General features: G+C 40.0%; 1 pseudogene across 1 annotated transcript; it reads left to right on the plus strand.

Annotated features, from left to right (window-relative positions):
• Positions 1-592: 592 nt before the first annotated feature.
• Positions 593-12,144, plus strand: LOC306861396 (troponin T, cardiac muscle-like; annotated as a pseudogene). The gene is made up of 11 exons: positions 593-634; positions 5,506-5,532; positions 5,631-5,652; positions 5,754-5,811; positions 7,543-7,659; positions 7,765-7,842; positions 7,940-8,053; positions 8,200-8,312; positions 8,398-8,488; positions 10,272-10,312; positions 12,099-12,144. The product of its transcript is annotated as a troponin T, cardiac muscle-like (transcript).
• Positions 12,145-27,169: the final 15,025 nt, after the last annotated feature.

The following is a 27,169-nucleotide window of genomic DNA, read 5'->3' on the forward strand; positions in this document are numbered from 1 at the left end:
AACAGCCTACCGGATTAAATTGATTGTGGGAAGTTTCTCATAATGTGTGAATTAGGCCTGAGGATCACCCTCTTCATTCCTTTGCATGGCGTAGTCTGTGCAATCATCAATGCAATGCTCGTCTTGTTCGCCAGAGGGACTGGTGGTTTGCATGCTTTGGGTTTTTGCCTTAATGCAGCTTAATACAGACTATCAATGGAAACATTCCTGCCACCGTCAGCCTGTGATTTTCCAGCCTTTCGAATGGAGTACAACTGGCCTTCGATTATTAATGTAAAATTCACATAACTCCAAAGTGAGACGGTTAATCTGATGCAAAGACTTGATGGATTTGGTCAGAGACGCTGCGCTCAGAACTCTGGCTGCTGCTTTTTCAAAGCTTGTTAAACACGGCTGTTGCTATGAATCCTTGTTATGGTCCAACAATGCTGAACATAAAGATTATTGTTCTCTGGGATCAGTTTAAAGTTTAAAGCGGATTTGTTCTGCTGTTAATACATGCTGAAATAAACTGAAATTGAATGAACTCATTAGATGTGAACATTAGAACTCATTTATAACTTAAACGCATATACTTTATCAGAAATCAACTATGGCTGACACAGAAGAAGTTTTGGAGGAGGAAGTTCAGTACGTATGAACTCATTACTATTTAAAATTTATTTGTATTCCAAATGGAATACTGAATACTGCAATGTATAGACTATTTAAACTTAAAAATAAAGGTTCTTTATTGGAATCTATAGCCGCTGTCCCACTGTCAGGCCGAACAGTTCTGAAAATGGTTCAAATGTCCAGTTTTCTTGTTGTGATGATTAGAACACTCTTTAAAGGTTCCTAAAACTTTCTTACAGTGTCCTACTAATTGTATTTTCAACAAAATAAAGCAGTATTTGAATGTTTATTTTTAATATTCTAAGAACGTTTTCTCTCTCAACACTGAGATTGTTCAAGTACAAATAACGTCATTAGGACGTTCCGAGAACGTGGACCTTGGAACGTTTTCTCTTATTGTTATTAGAACATACACTCACCTAAAGGATTATTAGGAACACCTGTTCAATTTCTCATTAATGCAATTATCTAATCAACCAATCACATGGCAGTTGCTTCAATGCATTTAGGGGTGTGGTCCTGGACAAGACAATCTCCTGAACTCCAAACTGAATGTCAGAATGGGAAAGAAAGGTGATTTAAGCAATTTTGAGCGTGGCATGGTTGTTGGTGCCAGACGGGCCGGTCTGAGTATTTCACAATCTGCTCAGTTACTGGGATTTTCACGCACAACCATTTCTAGGGTTTACAAAGAATGGTGTGAAAAGGGAAAAACATCCAGTATGCAGCAGTCCTGTGGGCGAAAATGCCTTGTTGATGCTAGAGGTCAGAGGAGAATGGGCCGACTGATTCAAGCTGATAGAAGAGCAACTTTGACTGAAATAACCCCTCGTTACAACCGAGGTATGCAGCAAAGCATTTGTGAAGCCACAACACGCACAACCTTGAGGCGGATGGGCTACAACAGCAGAAGACCCCACCGGGTACCACTCATCTCCACTACAAATAGGAAAAAGAGGCTACAATTTGCACGAGCTCACCAAAATTGGACGGTTGAAGACTGGAAAAATGTTGCCTGGTCTGATGAGTCTCGATTTCTGTTGAGACATTCAGATGGTAGAGTCAGAATTTGGCGTAAACAGAATGAGAACATGGATCCATCATAAAATGTTGTAAGAACATTCCCTATAGGGTGACAGATTTGTTTCTGAGAGTGTAACTGATTTATGTACCAACACTTTAATTGAATATCTAACTCAATGTCAACTGTTTATGCCTTTCTTTTCCTCTTTTCACCATGTAATAGAGAAGGTAAGCCAGTATGAGTTGAGTATCTGCTTAAAGCATCACATTATCCATATTCATGTGCTAATCACTTATGTCCTCATGGAAATGGAGGCTGGTCCAGAGGAAGTTCTGCATGCTTGTTGTGCTATTTTAGACTGTGATCGTTTAACTTCAGAATAGCTTTTGTCCTCGGCATCATGTCCAGTGGAGTTGAGTTACTCAAGTACTAATATCAATATGTGCAGAGGGACATATTAATATCAAGTATGTCCTGCCCATGTCTGTTTCCTCTCGTCTCAGTCCCTTTATTCTGTCCATGACAGTAAATCTAATATTTTGTTGCTTGTCTGGTGTAGTAAATATAATTATGTAAAAATGACTTTCAATTCATTTAACGCATCATTTGGTCCTTGTGATCACATGCAAATTGCATTAGATTCTGAATATGAACTTTCTTAATGTCATTTACAAGCTGTTGGTTGGATCTCAATGTTCTGACAAAGGTTAAAGATGATCTGTTGACTTGATTCAGCATCTTGATCATGCAAATATTCCTCTTATGCTTCTGAATGTATTTGCTACTAATGGTTATGTTCACACTGTAGTGGAGGAAACCGAAGAGGAAGGTAAAACAGTGTTTGCCGTGTGTTGTGTGATTAACTGTAAAAAAAAATTTGATTAAATTAGATTTAGATCATATTGATACTACATGTGAACTAAACCCATTTAAAAGATCAGTTTCTTCTTCTTTTATAGACTAGAGTCTATGCATGCAGATATTTCAGTTTATTTTCACAGTTAATTCATTCACTTACTTATCCTCGTTTATGCAATTATTTATTTCTTCCTTCTTTCTTTCATTTATTATATCATTCCTCCTCCTGAAGTGGAAGGTAAATTTTTCACTACATGACTTGCAATAATTGTATTCAGTATTTATGCACCCATTATTTCATTGTTCACTCACTTTTTAATTGTATTAGTGATATAATATTACACCATATTATGAAAGGCCATTTCCACCACAGAATAAAAAAAAAATAAATGTAATTGTGACATTTTCTCACAATTCGGACTTTGTTTCTATTTTCTTTCTTAAAGCTGCAGTCCGTAACTTTTTTTTGGTTCAAAATAATCCGAAATCAATATTTGAGCAAGTACATAACCAGCCAGTGTTCAAAACTATCACCCTACTTTAGCCTGATTCACAACTGTTAGCTTATAATAATGTTTTCTAATTTGAGTAGTACGGGTAGGTTTTCACGGGAAATTCGAGCATGGGACTGCGTCATTACGTCACGTCTGTAAACATAAAGTTGTCCTGGTTAGTAGGCTATTGCACGTGACTGAGGATCCTACAGGTGGCAGATCATTTATAGCCTTTTCTCACAGCAGCTAGAATAATTAAATGTATAATTTTGATGGTGGATTGTAATCCAGAAAGGATTGTGTGTTTATGAAACACATGTGAATGAAATTAAATTATATTCCCGTTTTAAATGCTTCTGATTACAGATAGCCTGGGATTACACAAGATTTGTTTTTTTTAAAAGAAAACCAGTTTGATGGGAGCATAGTTTGCTTTTTGGGTTAAAATTATTTAATAATATGAAATTCGAATGGCATAATAATTAGATTTACAGTACAGAAATTGACATCTACACGCTAATACACACTATACTCATAGTCACGCAATGCTGATGTTGTTAACAATTTGAGAATAAAGTATAACAATAATAATACTTTGCACAGTTTGATGTGATATGAGCTAACCGATCTTTAGATTTAATCACCATTGGTAGCGTGATTTATTGTAATGCTTTTTTCCTCAGTTGGTCAGAACAAACGTGGCAGACTTGTTACTTGTTCAGATGGCAATATACGGTGAAAATTCTTATTTGGGTCATATTTCCAAGACATAGGCTAGAATCTGTGATTGCGAAGTACTGTAAAAATCCACACCGGTGCAGTGACTGACAACTACACATTCACCTCAAAACATTAGATTCGTCTGAAGCCATGTCAACTCACAACTCCACACAAGCAAGATAATTCCACAAGCAGCTGCAATTCCAGGTTTTCAAACAGAGATGGCGACAAAGAGGCAAAACTTACGGACTGCAGCTTTAAGAAGTCAAAATTGCAAGACATATAAACTCAGAATAGTTTACAAATTATGATTCACGTTTCAGTTTTTTAATAACGAGAAAAAAAATCTGAATTACAAGATATGAACTCATCATTGTGAGGAATTTCGAGATAAAAACTCACAATTACTTTTTTTTAACCCTGTGGCAGAAACAAGCTTCCATATTTTGCAACTTCAGCAGTATTTTGAGTAAATTCACCTTTTTTAATAATTAAAAAAGTTCATTATAAACTTGCACCATATTAAAAACACATTGCATTACACTCATTTACTGAATCCATATTAATCGTTTATCTTCAATAGTGCCACCTCCATCAGAGGAAGGTAAATCATCAGTCTGACCTTTATTTTGTGGTGATTTTCTGTACATGTAAGTTGTCACCATCACCAGTGCAAGGTGTTTAATATTTCATGTTATATTTTCTATATATGTTATATTAGAACCAGCCCCTGAGGAGGAAGGTAATCATTCCCTCATTGATTTGTAATTCAGTTAAATGTTTTATGATTTAAAAATATATATATATATCATAGGTACAATATCTTTAAAACATTGCATCAACACATTTTTATTTGCATGATAGCAAATTTCTCAATTTTAGTTCTTATCATTTGACCTGCATTCAGGCAACTCAAGTTCATTATGAACAAACGTGGCATTCAGTTACAAATTTTTAACTTCAATTCAGTTGCTATGTCATAAACTGAATTTTAATTTCTCCAAATTCCGTGTATTTTATCCAAAAAAAAAAATACATAAAAGAATATCTGTTCCTGATTGCCAGGACTTATGTTATGGTATGTTTAGAATTTCTCAAGCTACAGTCTTTATAAACTAACTGTTGTGCTGTTCTTATAATAGAGCCTGTGGAAGTAGAAGGTAATTATTTCAGTTCTATTCATTTATATGTACAATTGTCTGTAAATCTCCGTTCTTTTTAACCACTTATAACTATCCCATATCTGAACAGAGGAGCCAGAACCTGAACCACAAGGTAAAGGTCCTCAGGTTTATATTCATTCATAGAATATAGATTATGAACAAATCATTTAGCAAGATATTCAGGTTCTCATTCTTGGCAGCTGATTTTGCAATATGGATCAATAGGCTGTTTAGTGTAAGAAAGGCCAAAATAGTTTGTGTCCAATGATGGACGGCTCATTTTCTTTGTTAATGAATTCAAAATGTGATGATCTAAATCAAATGTTTACCATCACTGCAACTGCATGATGTGTCATTGTGAAGGCTGGAGGACAGCAACTGTGTACAAAAGTTTGTATTTCATGATGCAATATATCAGCTAATTTCGAAAGCATGTGTGATGATTGTTGCTGTCAGAACATTGGGTCGTCACATTCAGCCGGGCATTTGTTTCAAAATCATAACTTTTAACTAGTTCTGGATAGTTTTGTATTTCCAAATATTGTTGGTTTTTCATTGGCACACGTAAAATGTGTTTATACAAGTAGTCTTAATGTGAAATTGTGTCTGTCCATCTGTCTTCATCTAACAGAAGCTCCTGTGGAGGAGGAGGCCACAGGTAACCGCTCCTTAAATCGCACACATACAGTTTGACTGATTCTCTCGGAGTCTGTAACGTAACGTAAGATGATGTATTTTGTCAATTTGAATCCCCAGATGAGACAAAACCAAAGCCAAAGTATGTCCTACACTGATATCTTTCTTTTCTCATATTTATGTCCATGTTCATATGAGAAGACGGCAAACCGTCAGTATTCATGACAAACAATTATTTTGCAGATTCATGCAAAATATCACTGCTCCAAAGATACCTGAAGGAGATAAGGTGGACTTTGATGTGAGTTTGGATTTGAATTACATCAGTTCCTATAGTCGCTTCAGAGTTTTGGAATGGTACACTAGCTTCTTGCTTTATACTACATTGAATGTTGTAAACCTGCACAATATGAATAATAAATATTTTCAACAGCATATGCTATATTATTCTGTATTTTTCACATGACTTTATTGTGTGTTTAATTCTGTAAGAATTGCATTTTGAATCCAATCTAATATATATATGTTTATATATATATATATGAAGAAAACCTCGAAGGGATAGTTCACCCAAAAATTTTAATTATGTCATTTACTCATCCTCCACTTGTTTCAAACCTATATGAGTTTCTTTCTTCTTCTGAACACAAAAGAAGATATTTTGAAGAATGTTGGTAACCAAAATGTTGACGGTAGCCATTGACTTCCATAGTATTTTTTTCCATACTAAGGAACTCAATGGCCATCGTCAACTGTTTGGTTACCAACGTTCTTCAAAGGTGAGTAAATGATGTCAGAATTTTCTATTTTGGATGGACTATCCCTTTAAATTCTGACAGTCTGGTCAAGTAGCTAATATTAAAAATGTAGATGTATACTATTTCTATTACATTCATCATGGGTGGTCAGTTTGAGCCCATTGTAAGATACAGTCCTCAGAATTGAAAATTAAACTAAGAGACAAGTTATAAAAATTAAAGGGATAGTTCACCCAAAACTGAAAATTCTGTCATTAATTACTCACCTTCATGTCGTTTCAAACCCGTTCATCTTCGGAACACAAATTAAGATTTTTTTAATGAAATCTGAGAGCTCTCTGATCCTCCATAGACAACAAGGGTCCTTACATGATCAAGGTCCAGAAAAGGAGATCGGTAAAATAATCCATGTGACATCACCTTCACCAGGTTCAACCGTAATTTTACGAAGCTCCAAGAATACTTTGTGTGCGCAAAAGAAAAACAAAAAGACTTTATTCAAATTCGTCTCCTCCGCATCACCCTAGCGCCATTTTGGAGAATATCCGCTGGACGGAAACTACGTACGCTCTTCTGTGTTAGCCGCATACCGGATGCGCTTTTGTCGTTCAAATCAAAGCGTAAATATATGTAAAAGACATATCCGCGCGGTACAGCTGACACAGAGGAGCGTACGCAGTTTCCGTCCAGTAGATATAATCCAAATTGGTGCTACGCTGACGTAGAGGAGACGAACTGTTGAAGAAAGTCGTTAATTTTGTTTTCTTTGCATACAAAAAGTATTCTCTTAGCTTCGTAAAATTATGTTTGAAGCCCTGATGTCACATGGATTATTTTACCGATCTCTTTGCTACGTTTCTGGACCTTGATCGTGTAAGGACCCTTGCTGTCTATGGAGGGTCAGAGAGCTCTCAGATTCCATCAAAAATATCTTAATTTGTGTTCTAAAGATGAACGGAGGTCTCACGGGTTTGAAACGACATGAGGGTGAGTAATTAATGACAGAATTTTCATTTTTGGGTGAACTAACCCTTTAAATTTGAAACACATTTTTCAGTTGGATTCATTTGAATGGCGCAAATTGAACAAAGAACTGTAGAGCTTTACACGTGCCCAACGTTTCCACCATTTCAGTCTTTTCAGAGTAAAAACAAGCACCGTGTTGAATACCACACATTTATGCCTGGTCTTCTACAATTTGTCAAATATGGATGCTATACGTTCTCAAGAGCTGAATGTTAGTGTAAACATTGCATTACATGTATATGTAACAGGACATCCACAGAAAGCGTCAGGAGAAGGATTTATCTGAGCTTCAGTCTCTGATCGAGGCTCATTTCATCCAGAGGAAGAACGATGAAGAGGAGCTGATCGCTCTGGTCAACAGAATCGTAAGTCCAGGAAGAACTGATCTAATCCAGAACAGGGTTAAACAGCTTTAAGTGCTAAATATCGTTGAGTCTTGACTTGTAATTAGCAGTGTTGTATCTGTGCAGGAGAAGCGGCGCACCGAGAGAGCGGAGCAGCAGAGAATCCGTACGGAGAAGGACAAGGAGAGACAAGCCCGTCTGGCCGTGAGTGTCACACGCTTCAGCCAATAGGAAGCAGCCGTTTACCTCCATAACTCTGAATAGAAATTTAGTGAACACTCTTTCCATCATCCCTCATCAGGAAGAAAAGGAGAGAAGAGAGCAAGAGGAACAGAGGAAGAAGCAAGATGAAGATGCCAAGAAGAAGAAAGTGCTTACCAACAAGACACACCAGTACGGAGGAATCCAGCAGAAGGTTTGAATTAAGAGATTTCAAGCAAACTAGAAATGTATATTATTATTATTATATCATCATGCATTAGGAAATACATTTTCTTTTATAAAACTACTGCAACAGTACCAAGTAAAAGTGAATCAAACACCATCAATCTTGTCTTGCAGGGCGAGGGCCGCAAGGGGGCCAAGAAACAGACGGAGAGAGAGAAGAAGAAGAAGATCCTGGCAGACAGAAGGAAGCCACTCAACGTCGATCACCTGTCTGAAGATAAACTGAAGTAAGTCACTGCTGAACATGATCTCATCACAGTCAGATCAGCTGGTAGAATGGCCACTGACGAAGCTTCTGATTGGTTCTCACAGAGAGAAGGCCAGTGAGCTCTGGCAGTGGATGATGCAGCTGGAGGCCGAGAAGTTCGACCTCAGTGAGAAACTGAAGAGACAGAAATATGATGTAAGTGATGACATACAAAAAAACCCAGCAAAATTGCAGATTTGAATCACTGTTAATATTAATTTTGTACATTGCTTTTTTTGTTACAAACAACTATTTTCTTTTGCTCTATGGCCTTAATTTCAAGAAAAATTGTTTATGTCGGTATCAGCTGTCGACATATTTTAAGCACGAGTCTACAAAGTAGATTCTAAAATGTTTAAAACATTTAAGTTTGACAAGACGTAAATCACTTTAAGTCAACATGAAATTAACTTAATTTACTTTTTCTAATACCCTTTTTGGTAACACTTTATTTTAAGGTGTCCATAATACAGAGTAATTACCAAGTTAAGTACTTAGTAGTAGCCAGTATTCTTACATAAAACAAAATGTACTTACCATATAATTAAGTTATGGATCAGCCAGTACTTAAAGTTTGTAATTATGTAGATGTAATAGGCAGCTACTGTTACACATACGTAACAGACCGAGTCTGTTACACGGCTACTTATGTAACCAAAAGATTGTTACATATGTGTTGCAGACTTTATACAACGTAATTATAAACGTAAGTGCACAGACATAAGCTACTTAAAATAAAGTGTATCAAGATTGTACTTAAGTGTACTTCATGTGTATCTATACTGTACACCTTATCCAGCTGCACCTTAGTTTGATTTAACCCACCGGTACACAGCTAAAATACATGTAATACCTTTCTAATTACATTACAATTACATAATATTACACAGGCATACGCTACTTAAAATAAAGTGTATCAAGACTTATTACTTAAGTGTACAAGTAGCTGTGTAACAGACTCTGCCTGTTACATATGTGTAACAGTAGCTGCCTATTACATCTACATAATTACAAACTGTAAGTCCATAACTTACATGGTAAGTACAACGGCTACTACTAAGTACTTAATTAGGTAATTACTCTGTATTATGACACCTTAAAATAAAGTGTTACCCTTTTTTTGTGTTGTTGTGCACAATAAATTGGTTTTCCACCTAAAAACATCTAAGATGTCATATAGAAATCACTTTTTTTAACATAATCCCAATAAATACTTTTTTGTAAGGTAAAAGTCCTACCTTTTTTTTCTTGTTAAATATCTATTTTACTCTGAAATATGTCATATGGTGCTTTCAAGTCATGTCAGAAAGATTGTATTTACGAGTTAAACGCATGAATATCACCACAAAATCATAAATACGAGTGAAATTTTGGATTTTCTTTAAGAAAATATTTTTTTCTCTTACAGAGATTAATAGTTGAGAAAACATGTCAGATGCAATGGATGCAGTGTCTGTATTAATGGTAAATTTGTTCAAATTAATTCAAATATTATTTTATAATTTATTAAATTACACATAAGTTACAATAAAACTAATTTGCATGTACCAAATATCATTGTATTATACAATCACGATAAAATACACCTTCTTAAATATGATAAAAACATAAAGGGAAAAAAAACACCCAATGTGCATTCTTTATTAATAATTGTATATATGTAATGTTAAAAAATGTTGTTGAATTTTATGCAGAAAAGGTACATCATCAGCCTGCTCCATCCAAATTTATTTGAAAACACCTGACGACGTAGTTACAACTCCATAAATACAAACTTCCCGGGAGGACTTGAACGCACCAATATATTAAAATTACTGAAGTAAAATAATTTGCGAATATTTCACGTTGACTTTAAAAAGACAGTCAAATAGTTCCCACTTGGGCGCAGTGAAAACAGGCATACATGGCCTGCCTGTCTAAAACTGTGACTTGCTTCCAGATGAATGTTCTCCAGACCCGAATCAATGAACAACAAAAGTTGTAAGTAACCGGCTGTGAGGGTGGCCACCTTACTTGCTGTGGAGCCTGCTGTCAGTAACCGTTGTTCAGATTTGTGTCGGGTCTGGGCTCTCGATCAGCCAAAGGGAGGCTGTAATCAGACAGCGGACATCTGTGAACCCACAGGTTTCCCCATCAGCTGGTCATGTTGAAATTGTCTTTTGTGCTTAGCAAGGCTTCCGTATGTGTCCCTTACAGGTCACTCAGCTACTGGCTAGAGTCAGAGATCACCAGAGGTAAGTACCCTGAGCCACACTGGTCACTTTCCCCTGGTTTCAACGAGATCTGGGTGAGAGGAAGGAAGCAGAGGAAGTGTTTCTGTTGAGCAGACCAAGACCAAGCCGTTTTGGTTTGATCTGCTCAACAGACCCTCCTTTCAGATCCCAGGCCCGATGAAACTGCACGATCTTGACCGGAGCGAGGTTGGAGCATGTGATCCAGCGTCAAACGGGGAAACGTTTAGGATTTTTACACTCTATCCTAATAGGATCAGTTCAAGTGGCTCCTTCAGTACTTTATTGTCATTGCCAACACATACAATAAGTGAATTTGTCCACATAAACTGACAGAAACATTCATATATGCAGATAAATACATGTGAATTATTAGAAATGTTCACCCAAAAATCCAAGATGTAGATGAGTTTGTTTCTTCATCAGAACAGATTTGGACAAATGTTGCATTACATCACTTGCTCACCAATGGATCCTCTGCAGTGAATGGGTGCATCTAGATGAATGTGTTTCTTACAAACGCTGCTTTTCACCTCTCAAAATAATAACTGATGGACTGGAGTCATGTGGATTATTATGATGTTTTATCAGCTGTTTGCAGGGCTCGAATTGAGGGGTGATGGCATTTCTCCGGTCGAAAAAAAATCCACTCTGTAAAACCACCATCCCCTTTGGATTATTAATTTTGTTTATTACGTAAAATTTATCATGCACATGAAATGTTCTCTACTTACGATCATTTACGAACTAATTAACGCCGATTGGCCAAACAGAATGTGGTACTATAACAAGCTGCACACAAGCAGAAGCAATTTCTTCATTTTTCGATTAAAATTAGCCACACCATCCCCCCTGAAATTGTTTTACAATTCGACCACTGGCTGTTTGGACTAAATTTCTCCAAATCTGTTCTCATGAAGAAACAAACTCATCTATATCTTGGAAGGCGAGTAAATTTTCATCAAATTTTTGGGTGAACTATTCCTTTAATATATTGATTGGACATAGATGAGAGAGACTCCAGTAAAACGGTAAGTTCAAAATGAATATTTTGCCTCTGGAGATGGAATCTGTAGGCTGAACGAGAGGGTAAGAAAGTCATTAGGCCAAAACAAGACTGAAACATGGACTGCATGCGAATGAGTGATGCTTTTTTCTTGCATGTGTTTGAAATGTGTCTCTTCTAATCTTGTTAACTGCTATTCTGATAACGTCTTTTTTATTTTTTTTCCACTTATTTTAAAATGTGTAAGGACAGGAATCATTTTTGATTTATGGCTGTTGTTTTAATTAATATTCATGGGTTTGCTGATGAATATTAATTAGGGTATGCTCAGATAAATAGTCTGTGATCTGAGATCAAGTCTGTAATTTGCTAATTTGCAAGTAAAAACTTAAATACATTTTGATTAGAAATAAAATGTGCAAAATCATTTAAATAATTTCAATAGCATAATGGCATGCTCTAATTTAGTAGATCAATGGACTGATGAAAGGATCAACAATTGGTTTGATGATCATTTTTCTCTTTTCAGTGCCAAAGGTCGTGGCAAGGGCAAGGTTGGTGGCAGGCTGAGGTAAACGTGCATCGAATCGAGGCACCGCAGAGATCCAGAGGACTTTGTCCCCTTCTTCACATATGCATTTATAGTCATTATAAAACCATTGTTCTGTTTGATTGCACATGTAGAGACAGTAAAGTGGCATGTCCTGTTTTAGTTCTGCTTTTTTTGTCTTAGACACACAAGTATTCTGCAGTCATCAATAAACTATATCATTCATTTTATCCCTGCAACATTAAAAGAGTCAAACTGCCTACAACGTGTCCTGGTGACTCTTTCTCACATACTTATCCATTATTTTCCAAAACCAGTTTTTTAATCACTATTCCCACATATGCAAATGTAATTCATAAGCATTGCAAAGGAAAAGGGTGCAGAGCCAATATGATTTTAATAATAAACTCATTCCAACATATTATGAAACCAATGAAAGTCATAAGTATAGAAAGAGGACCTGAATAAAACAAACAAAAAGCATTCACTGAATGTATTGTATTTCTTGAAAAATGCATATTGATCAATATAAACTTTACTATAATACTGCTACACTATACTATACTATACTATACTATACTATAATACTATAGTTACTATAGCAGCGTAATTCATAGAAATCACAGGCAGGTGCAACCCATTTAAGTTGAATAGACATGATTTGAAGTGGTGCAATTCACCAAAATCACCACAGGTTGGCATAACACGTTTATGTTAATTAAGAGTGTCAATGCCAAATGCGACCACCGGAGGGCTAGTGTCTTCCCCCATAAAACCTCACGATAAACAGAGATTATTGGGCAGCTTTCTTAAAAGTGAGTTGGGATTGTTTTTCTGTGCTGAAAATTAGAATCTTAAATCTATAAACAAAACAAGTTCAGCTAGAATATGGGCCAAAACAATAACCCCAAATGAATCCAGCTAAACACCCTAGGCTCTGTAGCTCGGGCAGGGGCGTAACCATCATTTCAAAAGTGGGGGGGACGGAATGTCTAGTGTTATACCTGTTCACTTTCAGTCGCTCACGTTCGACGTAACGTCGACGTGACGACGTAATTGGGATCACTCCAGAGACCCCTATCAACTTCGAGTATCTACAGAACAAGCCAATGAACGTTGGCGTGTGTGAACGAGTCACGCGCCCCCGCCCCGCCCCGCCGCGCGGGTATAAACAGGAAGCGGGCGCACGCACACATTGTCTTTCGCTTCGGAGCCGAGCTTTTGCTTTCACTTTCGAACTCTACAAGATTGCCTTGAGAACAAGAAGAGGACTCTCCTGTGTTGGTGTGACGGCACGATCAGCGGTTGCCCCGAGCATTGCAGCTCACAACTGCTGTTTTCACAGCACTATTGTTCTGTGTCTGTGTGTGTCGGCTCGGTGGGCGTTCCCCGTGTGTTCATTCACACCGCGGCTACCCCTGGGTGCCTCAGCACTGAGAGAGTTATTTTTCTGTTTTTTGTTTTCACTAAAAAAGCAACACAAGCGTGACCCTGCGTCTTTTTCAAGATGTCATTCCGCTTGTGCGTTTCTGGATGCCATCGTTCCCTGGCGCCAGCAGATGGCCACAGTAGTTGCCTCTCGTGTTTGGGCCTTCAACATGCTGAGGCAGCTTTTGTGGATAGTTCGTGTTCCCATTGCGGGAATATGACTATCTCAGCGCTTAGATCGAGACTCGCTTACCTCAAGGGAGGTGCAGTCCCCTCGCCTATGCCCCGATCTAGTGTTTATTCTGCCCCGCAGTATAGACCTACTTCGGTGCATGACCAGGGTTATCTGAGGATTACCGTGAGGGCTTCCCCGTCGAGTCAACCTCCGCGGGCCCCTCATGCCTCACAAGCGCTGCTGCATTGGAGTCCCTTAGCGAACGTCTTGGTCCTTCTCCGGAACGACCAGCCGTTTCCTTTGGGGCTCCTCCTGACAACCAGATGTCGATCGCAGCATCGGAGGGGGAGCTCATGGACATGAACGAGGGTGGTCCTGACCCAGAGCTCCTTCGGGAGCTCCGTGTGGCAACCGACCTCGCCCTCCGGGCGACAAAGGAAACCGCACGTTCAGTCGGTCAGGCGATGTCCACCTTGGTGGTCCAGGAGCGCCACCTTTGACTCAACCTGGCGGATATGAGGGACGCCGATAAATATCGGTTCCTGGATGCCCCTCTTTCCCAGGTTGGGTTGTTCGGCGACGCGGTCGAGAGCTTTGCCCAGCAGTTCTCGGCCGCACAGAAGCAGACGGAGGCCATCCGGCACATCCTGCCCCGGCGGACCGCTGCTGCTCCCACCCGTCCGCCGGCTGCAGATCCTCCGTCTACTCGTCGCCGAGGTCGGCCTTCTGCGGCGTCCTCCGCTCCCGCTAAGCCCCAGCAGCAGCAACCATCCAGGCCTCAGCGCGGAGCAAGCCGTAGAAAGCCGACCCCGCCCGTCCAGGCCGCTGCCAAGCCAGGAGGCAAACGACGGTGCAAACGACCCTGAGACGGGCGGCCCGGAGGCGGATCAAGTTGCTCTTCAGGAGATGGCGAAGGCGCCACTCCTTCCCCCGGTGGAAGGCCGGGTGGGGAATCTTTTGTTTCCTTGTCTTTTTGTTCCGCCACTGACCCACGGGTACCCACATTCTCAAAGAAACGGATGCCTCTGCCACCGGCTGGGGGGCCACGTTCGACGGGCATGCAGCTTCAGGTCTGTGGACGGGACCTCAACTGCATTGGCACATCAACTGCCTCGAGTTGTTAGCAGTACGTCTTGCGCTGAGCCGCTTCAAACCGCTGCTACTAGGCAAACACGTACTGGTCCGTTCGGACAGCACTGCGACCGTTGCGTACATCAACCGCCAAGGTGGTCTACGCTCCCGCCGCATGTCACAACTCGCCCGCCATCTCTCCCCGGAACTAGTGCTCCTCGCGACAGCCCCTCCCTGGCCCATTCCTCTGAGAGAAGACCTGCTCTCTCAGAGACGGGGCACCCTATGGCACCCGCGCCCAGACCTCTGGAAACTCCATGTCTGGTCCCTGGACGGGATGCAGAGGTTCTAGGTGACCTACCCCCTGCGGTAGTTGACACCATCACTTCCGCTAGAGCCCCCTCTACGAGGCGCCTCTATGCGTTGAAGTGGAACCGGTTCGTTGACTGGTGCTCCTCTCACGAGGAGAACCCCTGATCTTGCTCGATCAGAGCCGTGCTTTCCTTCCTGCAAGATGGGCTGGAGCGAAGGCTGTCTCCCTCCACCCTTAAAGTGTATGTTGCCGCTATTGCCGCACATCACGATGCTGTTGATGGTAAGTCTTTGGGGAAGCACGACCTGATCGTAAGGTTCCTGAGGGGAGCGAGGAGACTGAATCCTCCTCGCCCACTCTCTATACCCACCTGGGATTTGTCTCTGGTCCTTTCGGCACTTCAGAGACCACCATTTGAGCCTCTGCAAACAGCTGAGTTAAAAATTCTGTCCTGTAAGACAGTACTCCTGGTTGCATTGGCCTCTATCAAGAGGGTAGGGGACCTGCATGCATTTTCGGTCGACGAATCGTGCCTAGAATTCGGCCTGGGTAACTCTCATGTCATCCTGAGACCCCGGCCCGGATACGTGCCCAAGGTTCCTACCACTCCCTTCCGGGACCAGGTATTGAACGTGCAAGCGCTGCCTTCGGAGGAGGCAGACCCAGCCCTGGCTTTCCTCTGTCCCGTTCGCGCTCTGCGTCTGTACGTGGACAGAACGCAAAGCCTCAGGACCTCAGATCAGCTCTTTGTCTGTTACTGCCAGCAGAAAGGGAAGGCTGTCTCCAAGCAGAGGATGGCCCACTGGATAGTGGATGCCAATGCCTTGGCTTACGAAGTCCAAGGCGTGCCCTGCCCGCCTGGGTTGAAAGCCCACTCCACTAGGGGTGTCGCTTCTTCCTGGGCGCTGTCACACGGCGCCTCGCTGACAGACATCTGTAGAGCTGCGGGCTGGGCGACACCTAACACGTTCGCTAGGTTTTATAGCTTACGTGTTGAGCCGGTTTGTTCCTGTGTGCTCGCTTCTTCTAGCCGGTAACACAGAAGCTCCCGCTTAGTGTCGGCTTGCTGCGCCACTCCCTTCCTAGGAACGGATACGTGCGCTTTTTACTCCAGTCGAGTTCCCCACTTGGCGAACCCTGTGAGTTCCTCCGCACCCCTTCGGCAGTCGGACGTTGCGGAGCGTCCGACGCCAGGCCTAGTGCTCGTATGCTTGTGTAACTTGTGCTAGGCTGGGTTCCATATGTGCGTTCCCTGCGGCGATCCCATATGTATATTCTTCCACGACCAGCTCCCTGCGGTGAGCCCGTGTCTTCCCTTGGCAGAGTCTGCTCTGCCGTCACTGTCCGGTGTGTCTCCCCCTTCGGGTGGAGCCACCCCAGTGACATTCCATATGTTGCACTGCCCCCTCGGCCAGTCCATATGTGTATTCTCCACATGTTACCTCCCTTCGGGCAGGATGTGGCTCCGCAGCGTCCTTTCCCCTGGAAAGGTACGCTTTCCCAGTGTTATTAAGAGTTCACTGTGTGGGGTGTAATGGAACAGCAGTTGAACTCCCTCTACGCAGGTCTTCCGCCCCAGCAGTTGGGGGGCTGAGAGTCTTGCGTAGGGCGCTGGATGTGGCAGCAACCGTGGCGTTTTCCATGGGATCCCAATTACGTCGTCACGTCGACGTTACGTCGAACGTGAGCGACTGAAAGGGAACGTCTCGGTTACTGATGTAACCCTCGTTCCCTGAAGGAGGGAACGGGAGATATAACGTCCCGTCGCCACTGTTGCTGACCATCGCTGCATGGCCGTCACAAATCTCGGCTCCTCAGCGAAAAACAATGTGTGCGTGCGCCCGCTTCCTGTTTATACCCGCGGGGCGGGGGCGCGTGACGCGTTCACGCACGCCAAAGTTCATTGGCTTGTTCTGTAGATACTCGAAGTTGATAGGGCTCTCTGAAGTGATCCCAATTACGTCGTCACGTCGACGTTACGTCTCCCGTTCCCTCCTTCAGGGAACGAGGGTTACATCAGTAACCGAGACGTTTTTTTGTTGTTGTTTTTTTTCAGTTAACCCTTGTCTAATTGACAGGTTTTATTTTTAATCATACCTTTTTGCTTAATATGCTTTATGATTATATTATTATATATGATTATAAAATAGAAGGAAAGAAAGATAGAAAAAAGAAAAAGAAAGAAATACAACAGCTTGTCACTGGGACAGTACCCTTAAAAGGACATCTTTGTACCTTATTTACCCCAAAAAGTTTCATAGTTGTACATTACGGTACATATTGGTACTCTAAGGTACTAATGTGCACCTTTTTGAGTATAAGTTACAAAGATGTCCTTATAAGGGTACTATTGTTTACATATTTCAGATTGTATTTAGTGTGTGTTGTATGTACAGTACATTGCACACAGTAATGGATACTTGCACATTCACATACTTCTTTATTCTGTTCTGTTCTATTACATTAGTCTGATTAGTCTATGTTAAAAGAAATATCTTATCATAGACAATGCTGTAAATAATCTTTACCTCTGAAGCCTCACTGAAACCTTCTGCCTTATTCACTCTCAACTCTGAATTCACTTCTGCCTCTGTCTATAGCAAAGAAATTACTGTTTGAAACATGTACATACAGGGAATAGTGACATACAGAAGAAAATAACACATTAAGTACACTGCTGGACAATAACCAATCATTTGTATCCTAAATTATTTTTTAACACTTTAGAATGATAAACACATATTCACTATTAACTATGACTTTTGCCTCAGTAAACTTTTCATTTACTGCTTATTAATAGCTTGTAAGGTAGTCGTTGTAGTTGTTAAGTTTAGGATTATGGGATGCAGAATATGGTCATGAAGAATACCGAATTAATATGTGCTTAAGTACTAATAAACAACCAATATGCAAGCTAATAATTACCTACTGTAGTTAAAAAGGATAGCTGAGAAGTTGTTCATCATACTAATGTTATTTTTTATTTTTCTATATTTGACTAATTATGGGTTTTTTATGATTGGTCCATATATAATCCTACAAACGCTTGTGTATTAATATATTTTATACAATGTAAAAACAGCCAGGTGTTAAAAGCCACTCTATCAGTTCTCCTCAGCTGTGAAGTTTGTTTTTCTTGTGTGTCATCCTGATTCTGCTCTAACAAACCTAGGCTGACTGTTTCTTGTTCATTCTTGACAACACATAAAAACGTCAAATTAGTGCAATAATGACAGAGCACCCCTAAATGAAGATCGATCCTATATCAGATCGTCAGTGCTTGCATACTTGATTGAAATACATCATGTATAGAATTGAGTTAAATAGGGGAGAGTGGGGACGGTTGCAACGGGGGACAGTTACAACATGGCTTATTTCTTCAATCAGGAATGAGCTACAGTAATGATATTCATACTGCCCATGCTAAATCAGCCCCCCATCCTTCCTGGATGAAATTAGGCACATGTGACCTCTCCTTTTACCAAAAATAATTTTCATGGTAAAAAAGTATTTTTTTAATCATATTTTTTTTTTTTGTCATACTAAGTCGTTTGCGTGAAGCATTGTAAGACTATATGTTTTATATCTGTGTTTTCTTAGCTTCTAATAGGCATAGCTAGCATGTGTCAAAGATATTGTCTCAAGCTATTATACCAAGTTTTATCACGGCTATCAAGGGTGGGGACAGTTGCAACCGTCCCAACATGCTGTCTGTTTGATAGATTGATAGATTGTGGTGTGGAAAATTGTGCAGTGAGGTTTGTAATTTTATTAATGAAGAATGTGGCAAAGTCGTCAGCTGTTAGAGATGAAGGAAGAGGACAAAGGAGGGAGGAAAATGTTTTAAAGAGCATGCGAGAGTTAGGCGAATTGTTAATTTTGTCATGATAGTATGTCCTTTTAGCAGTGGAAACATTAGCAGAGAAGTCAGAGAGGAGTGATCGATATAAATTAAGGTCAGAAGGATTTCGTGATTTGCGCCATACCCTTTCTGCGGCCCTGAGTTTAGAACGATGTTCGCGGAGAACATCAGATAGCCAAGGGGCAGAAGGGGTGGTACGGGTTGGCTTGGAAGATAAGGGGCAGAAAGTATTTAAACAAGACGTCAGAGTGGAACAGAAAGTATCAGTAGCACTGTTAGCATCAAGAGAGGATAACTGTTTAGGGGGAGGAAGTGAAGATGAAACCATAGCAGATAGCCGGGAGGGTGAGAGTGAACGCAAGTTACGTCGAAAAGTGACATGTGGAGGGGTATGTGATGTGTCAGGAATCATGTTGAGGTTAAGAGTGAGGAGGAAGTGATCCGAGGTGTGTAGTGGAGTAACCAGCACATGATCAGTGGAGCAGTGTCGTGTGTAAATAAGGTCCAGTTGGTTGCCTGATTTGTGAGTAGCCGTAGTTAGCACTCTCTTGAGATCAAAAGACGCAAGCAGAGTGTGGAAGTCTATCTAGGTTTATCTAGGTGGATGTTGAAGTCTCCAAGTAAGACAAAGGGAGTACCATCCTCAGGAAAGGTTGAGAGCAATAAATCTAATTCATCCACAAAGTTACCTAGTAATCCTGGAGGACGATAAACAACTACAAAATGGATTTTTAGAGGGTAGGTAATAGTAACCGAATGTGATTCAAAAGAGCCGTTGATACTCAGAGAAGGTAAAGGAGTAAATGTCCAATTATTAGAGATGAGCAGACCAGTACCTCCACCTCTTCCAGTCAAACGGGGGGTGTGGGAAAAGGAGAAATTATTGGAGAGTGCTGCAGGTGTAACATTGTCTTCTGGTTTTATCCAGGTCTCTGTCAGGGCCATGAGGTTTAAACTTGAATGACTAGTAATGGAAGTAATGAAATCAGCTTTGTTGACAGCAGACTGACAATTCCAGAGACCAATAGAAAAAGAAAGTAATGTATTAGCAGACATAGGCAAAGTGCGCAGGTTGATAGGATTGTGCTGTCTACAGTGTGTGATGCGTGGCTTGCGAGTGGTAGTGATAGTATTGATCTGGAAACACATAGTAGATTACGCGGGGGACGTGTCCCCCTCACTTTTTATAAAAAGTAAATTCGTCCCCCGCACTTTTTCATTGGACAGTTGTGTTCTCGACATGTTGTGGTTTTAATGGAGCATTGTATATAAATGCAGAATGATTTAAAATTCAAAGAGACAAGATAATTTATACATGACTTTTACGTTTCCATGGCAATCAGTCACTCAGTTTGTAACGTCACGACATGTCCATGCTCGCGCCCGCGGTCCCGCGCTGTATCCATCGTTCATTAGAGGTCGAGATGAGTTCAAAGCGGCAGGAAACTCTTCACTCCTTTTTTACGAAAAAGTCAAGCAGCGTAAGTTGGCATGTAGTATCCGAATAGTGTTGCACAATGTTGAGTGACTCTGCCTATTGCTCTTGTTGAATAATTAGCAAGTTTTGATGTTCATTATATGGAGAAAAAAAAAAAAAAAAAAGCTGCCTGGACAAACATGCACTTATTTATTTTCAGTGTATTTTTCCGTAACTCTTTTGTAACGTCTTTTATTTTAACACGTATGTATGTTATCAGAACCCTTCAAATAAGAATAAAGATCATGTTGAACTGAGCTTTTACAGCGTTTGCAGCATTGTGACATAGGGGAGAGTGGGGACAGTTGCAACACTTTTTGCATTTCCTTTAGTTTTTCAGAGACTGTTTGCATTAGAAAGCCATCATTTTAATACAATAAAGCAACATCAGTCGGCTACTCACCCACATTGCTTTAACACGTGCACATATGATTATATACACACAATTTATACTTGAATAGACAAAGTCCAATGTTGCAACTGACCCCACAACAGGGGGCAGTTGCAACATTCATTAGAATGTAATTAAAACCATTCTTAAATATAATTCTGCAGGTTCTTTATTTTATTTGTGCATAGACATGGTCTTTAATAAGTTAAATTGGCTGTATAAAAACAAAGAATAGTAAATGGAAGAAAAAAAAAATCAAGTACCATGTAACAACCTTGTCTTGGCTAATTATGACAATACATTTGAACTGCAAAATATTAATTTAATCAGAATCAAGACACTAAAACTTAATAATAGCCTACTTCTGTTAACATATGTGAAAGGTTACTGAACTAAGGCCAGTTGCATGAACTTAGTCACTGTCTTAAGAACTAGTTTGACCAACTAGCAGTTAACCAAGTGTATCAATGTTGTGGTAAGGGACAGCATGTTGGGACGGATGCAACTGTCCCCACCCTTGATAGCCGTGATAAAACTTGGTATAATAGCTTGACACAATATTTTTGACACATGCTAGCTATGCCTATTAGAAGCTAAGAAAACACAGATATAAAACATATGTTCTTACAATGCTTCACGCAAACAACTTAGACAGTATGACAAAAAAAAAATATGATTAAAAAAATACTTTTTTACCATGAAAATTATTTTTGGTAAAAGGAGAGGTCACATGTGCCTAATTTCATCCAGGAAGGATGGGGGGCTGATTTAGCATGTGCAGTATGAATATCATTACTGTAGCTCATTCCTGATTGAAGAAATAAGCCATGTTGCAACTGTCCCCCGTTGCAACCGTCCCCACTCTCCCCTATTTAACTCAATTCTATACATGATGTATTTCAATCAAGTATGCAAGCACTGACGATCTGATATAGGATCGATCTTCATTTAGGGGTGCTCTGTCATTATTGCACTAATTTGACGTTTTTATGTGTTGTCAAGAATGAACAAGAAACAGTCAGCCTAGGTTTGTTAGAGCAGAATCAGGATGACACAAGAAAAACAAACTTCACAGCTGAGAAGGACTGATAGAGTGGCTTTTAACACCTGGCTGTTTTTACATTGTATAAAATATATTAATACACAAGCGTTTGTAGGATTATATATGGACCAATCATAAAAACACATAATTAGTCAAATATAGAAAAATAAAAAATAACATTAGTATGATGAACAACTTCTCAGCTATCATTTTTAACTACAGTAGGTAATTATTAGCTTGCATATTGGTTGTTTATTAGTACTTAAGCACATATTAAGTCTGTATTCTTCATGACCATATTCTGCATCCCATAATCCTAAACTTAAGAACTACAACGACTACCTTACAAGCTATTAATAAGCAGTAAATGAAAAGTTTACTGAGGCAAAAGTCATAGTTAATAGTGAATATGTGTTTATCATTCTAAAGTGTTAAAAAATTATTTAGGATACAAATGATTGGTTATTGTCCAGCAGTGTACTTAATGTGTTATTATCTTCTGTATGTCACTTCCCTGTATGTACATGTTTCAAACACTACTTTCTTTGCTATAGACAGAGGGAGTGAATGAGGCAGAAGGTTTCAGTGAGGCTTCAGAGGTAAAGATTATTTACAGCATTGTCTATGATAAGATATTTCTTTTAACATAGACTAATCAGACAAATGTAATAGAACAGAACAGAATAAAAAAGTATGTGAATGTGCAAGTATCCATTACTGTGTGCCATGTACTGTACATACAACACACACTAAATACAATCTGAAATATGTAAACAATAGTACCCTTATAAGGACATCTTTGTAACTTATACTCAAAAAGGTGCACATTAGTACCTTAGAGTACCAATATGTACCGTAATGTACAACTATGAAACTTTTTGGGGTAAATAAGGCACAACGATGTCCTTTTAAGGGTACTGTCCCAGTGACAAGCTGTTGTATTTCTTTCTTTTTCTTTTTTCTATCTTTCTTTCCTTCTATTTTATAATCATAGCCTATATAATAATATAATCATAAAGCATATTAAGCAAGAAGGTATGATTAAAAATAAAACCTGTCAATTAGACAAGGGTTAACTGAAAAAAACAACAACAAAAAAAACAGGTATAACACTAGACATTCCGTCCCCCCCCACTTTTGAAATATGGCTACGCCCCTGCTTGTGTCATCCTGATTCTGCTCTAACAAACCTAGGCTCAGGGGCGTAGATTTTATTTATTTATTATTTAGACATTTAGCAGACGCTTTTATCCAAAGCGACTTACAAATGAGGACATAAGAAGCAATCGAAACCAACAAAAGAGCGACAACGTGCAAGTGCTATCACAAGTCTCAGTTAGCCTAACGCAGTACAGATAAATAGTATTATTATTAATTTTTATTTATTTATTTATTTTTTAATAAAATGACATAGATAAAATAAAATTAGAATAGAGAGTGCTAGAGTTAGAGGGTCAAGTAAAGATGGAACAGATGAGTTTTTAGCCGTTTCTTGAAGATGGGTAAGGATTCTGCTACACGGATTGAATTGGGCAGGTCATTCCACCAGATGGGAACAGTTAATGAAAAAGTCAGTGAAAGTGTTTTTGTGTGTCTTTGGGATGGTACAATAATGCGTCGTTCACTTGAAGAACGCAAGCTTCTAGAGGGCATATAAGTCTGAATTAATGAATTTAGGTAAAGGGGTGCAGAGCCAGTGGTGGTTCTGTAGGCAAACATTAATGCCTTGAATTTAATGCAAGCAGCTATTGGTAGGCGTAACGTGCGTTCTTTTCGGCTCATTAAAGATTAATCTTGCAGCGGCATTTTGGATTAATTGTAGAGGTTTAATAGAATTGGCTGGAAGACCTGCCAAGAGAGCATTGCAATAGTCAAGTCTGGACAGAACAAGGATTTGTGTTGCATGTTCCGAGATAAATGGCCTGATCTTCTTAATATTGTATAATGCAAATCTGCAGGACCAGGCAGTTTTAGCAATGTGGTCTGAGAAATTCAGCTTATCAATCACAACTCCAAGGTTTCTGGCTGTTTTTGAAGGAGTTATGGTAGATGAGCCTAACTGGAAGGTGAGATTGTGATGACGCGATGGGTTAGCTGAAACCACAAGCAATTCTGTCTTAGCTAGGTTGAGTTGAAGGTGATGGTCCATCATCCAGCAAGAAATGTCTGTTAGACACGCTGAGATGCGAGCAGCTATCGTCGGATCATCAGGATGGAATGAGAGGTAGAGTTGAGTGTCATCAGCATAGCAGTGATATGAAAAGCCATGTTTCTGAATGACAGAACCTAGTGATGCCATGTAGAGAGAAAAGAGAATTGGTTCAAGAACTGAGCCTTGAGGCACCCCAGTAGTTAGATGTTGCGGCTTGGATACCTCACCTCTCCAAGATACTTTGAAGGACCTATCTGAGAGGTAAGACTCAAACCACTGGAGTGCGGTTCCTGAGATGCCCTTTCTCAATAGGGTTGACAAGAGGATCTGATGGTTGACCGTATCAAAAGCAGCAGACAGATCCAGCAAGATAAGTAATGAAGATTTGGAAGCCGCTTTTGCAAGTCTTAGGGCTTCAACAACAGAAAGCAAGGCAGTTTCGGTGGAATGTCCACTTCTGAAGCCAGATTGGATACTGTTCAGGAGGTTGTTCTGTGTGAGAAAGACAGAGACTTGGTTGAACACAACTCGTTCAAGTGTTTTTGCAATGAAAGGAAGAAGGGAAACCGGTCTATAGTTCCCTAAAAGAGTTGGGTTAAGAGTGGGTTTTTTAAGAAGTGGAGTTATACGAGCCTGTTTAAATGCTGAGGGAAAAATTCCAGTGTGAAGGGATGTATTAACGATGTGAGTGAGTGCAGGTACAACTGCAGGAGAAATAACTTGAAGGAGATGAGATGGAATAAGATCAAGCGGACAGGTAGTAGGATAACTGGAAAGAATGAGTTTAGAGACCTCTGCCTCAGAGAGTGGAGAGAAGGATGTGAACGAGTGTATGTTTGCTGGAAAGATATGTTTGATAGATTGTGGTGTGGAAAATTGTGCAGTGAGGTTTGTAATTTTATTAATGAAGAATATGGCAAAGTCGTCAGCTGTTAGAGATGAAGGAGGAGGACAAAGGAGGGAGGAAAATGTTTTAAAGAGCATGCGAGAGTTAGGCGAATTGTTAATTTTGTCATGATAGTATGTCCTTTTAGCAGTGGAAACATTAGCAGAGAAGTCAGAGAGGAGTGATCGATATAAATTAAGGTCAGAAGGATTTCGTGATTTACGCCATACCCTTTCTGCGGCCCTGAGTTTAGAACGATGTTCGCGGAGAACATCAGATAGCCAAGGGGCAGAAGGGGTGGTACGGGTTGGCTTGGAAGTTAAGGGGCAGAAAGTATTTAAACAAGACGTCAGAGTGGAACAGAAAGTATCAGTAGCACTATTAGCATCAAGAGAGGATAACTGTTTAGGGGGAGGAAGTGAAGATGAAACCATAGCAGATAGCCGGGAGGGTGAGAGTGAACGCAAGTTACGTCGAAAAGTGACATGTGGAGGGGTATGTGATGTGTCAGGAATCATGTTGAGGTTAAGAGTGAGGAGGAAGTGATCCGAGGTGTGTAGTGAAGTAACCAGCACATGATCAGTGGAGCAGTGTCGTGTGTAAATAAGGTCCAGTCGGTTGCCTGATTTGTGAGTAGCCGTAGTTAGCACTCTCTTGAGATCAAAAGACGCAAGCAGAGTGTGGAAGTCTATCTAGGTTTATCTAGGTGGATGTTGAAGTCTCCAAGTAAGACAAAGGGAGTACCATCCTCAGGAAAGGTTGAGAGCAATAAATCTAATTCATCCACAAAGTTACCTAGTAATCCTGGAGGACGATAAACAACTACAAAATGGATTTTTAGAGGGTAGGTAATAGTAACCGAATGTGATTCAAAAGAGCCGTTGATACTCAGAGAAGGTAAAGGAGTAAATGTCCAATTATTAGAGATGAGCAGACCAGTACCTCCACCTCTTCCAGTCAAACGGGGGGTGTGGGAAAAGGAGAAATTATTGGAGAGTGCTGCAGGTGTAACATTGTCTTCTGGTTTGATCCAGGTCTCTGTCAGGGCCATGAGGTTTAAACTTGAATGACTAGTAATGGAAGTAATGAAATCAGCTTTGTTGACAGCAGACTGACAATTCCAGAGACCAATAGAAAAAGACAGTAATGTATTAGCAGACATAGGCAAAGTGCGCAGGTTGATAGGATTGCGCTGTCTACAGTGTGTGATGCGTGGCTTGCGAGTGGTAGTGATAGTATTGATCTGGAAACACATAGTAGATTACGCGGGGGACGTGTCCCCCTCACTTTTTATAAAAAGTAAATTCGTCCCCCGCACTTTTTCATTGGACAGTTGTGTTCTCGACATGTTGTGGTTTTAATGGAGCATTGTATATAAATGCAGAATGATTTAAAATTCAAAGAGACAAGATAATTTATACATGACTCAAGCAGCGTAAGTTGGCATGTAGTATCCGAATAGTGTTGCACAATGTTGAGTGACTCTGCCTATTGCTCTTGTTGAATAATTAGCAAGTTTTGATGTTCATTATATGGAGAGAAAAAAAAAAAAAAAAGCTGCCTGGACAAACATGCACTTATTTATTTTCAGTGTATTTTTCCGTTAACTCTTTTGTAACGTCTTTTATTTTAACACGTATGTATGTTATCAGAACCCTTCAAATAAGAATAAAGATCATGTTGAACTGAGCTTTTACAGCGTTTGCAGCATTGTGACATAGGGGAGAGTGGGGACAGTTGCAACACTTTTTGCATTTCCTTTAGTTTTTCAGAGACTGTTTGCATTAGAAAGCCATAATTTTAATACAATAAAGCAACATCAGTCGGCTACTCACCCACATTGCTTTAACACGTGCACATATGATTATATGCACACAATTTATACTTGAATAGACAAAGTCCAATGTTGCAACTGATACAGTAATGATATTCATACTGCACATGCTAAATCAGCCCCCCATCCTTCCTGGATGAAATTAGGCACATGTGACCTTTCCTTGACACATGCTAGCTATGCCTATGAGTTGTACAACTATGAAACTTTTTGGGGTAAATAAGGTACAACGATGTCCTTTTAAGGGTACTGTCCCAGTGACAAGCTGTTGTATTTCTTTCTTTTTCTTTTTTCTATCTTTCTTTCCTTCTATTTTATAATCATGGCCTATATAATAATATAATCATAAAGCATATTAAGCAAAAAGGTATGATTAAAAATAAAACCTGTCAATTAGACAAGGGTTAACTGAAAAAAAC

Source organism: Barbus barbus (genome assembly GCF_936440315.1).
Source record: "Barbus barbus genome assembly, chromosome: 42".
Taxonomy (NCBI): Eukaryota; Metazoa; Chordata; class Actinopteri; order Cypriniformes; family Cyprinidae; genus Barbus; species Barbus barbus.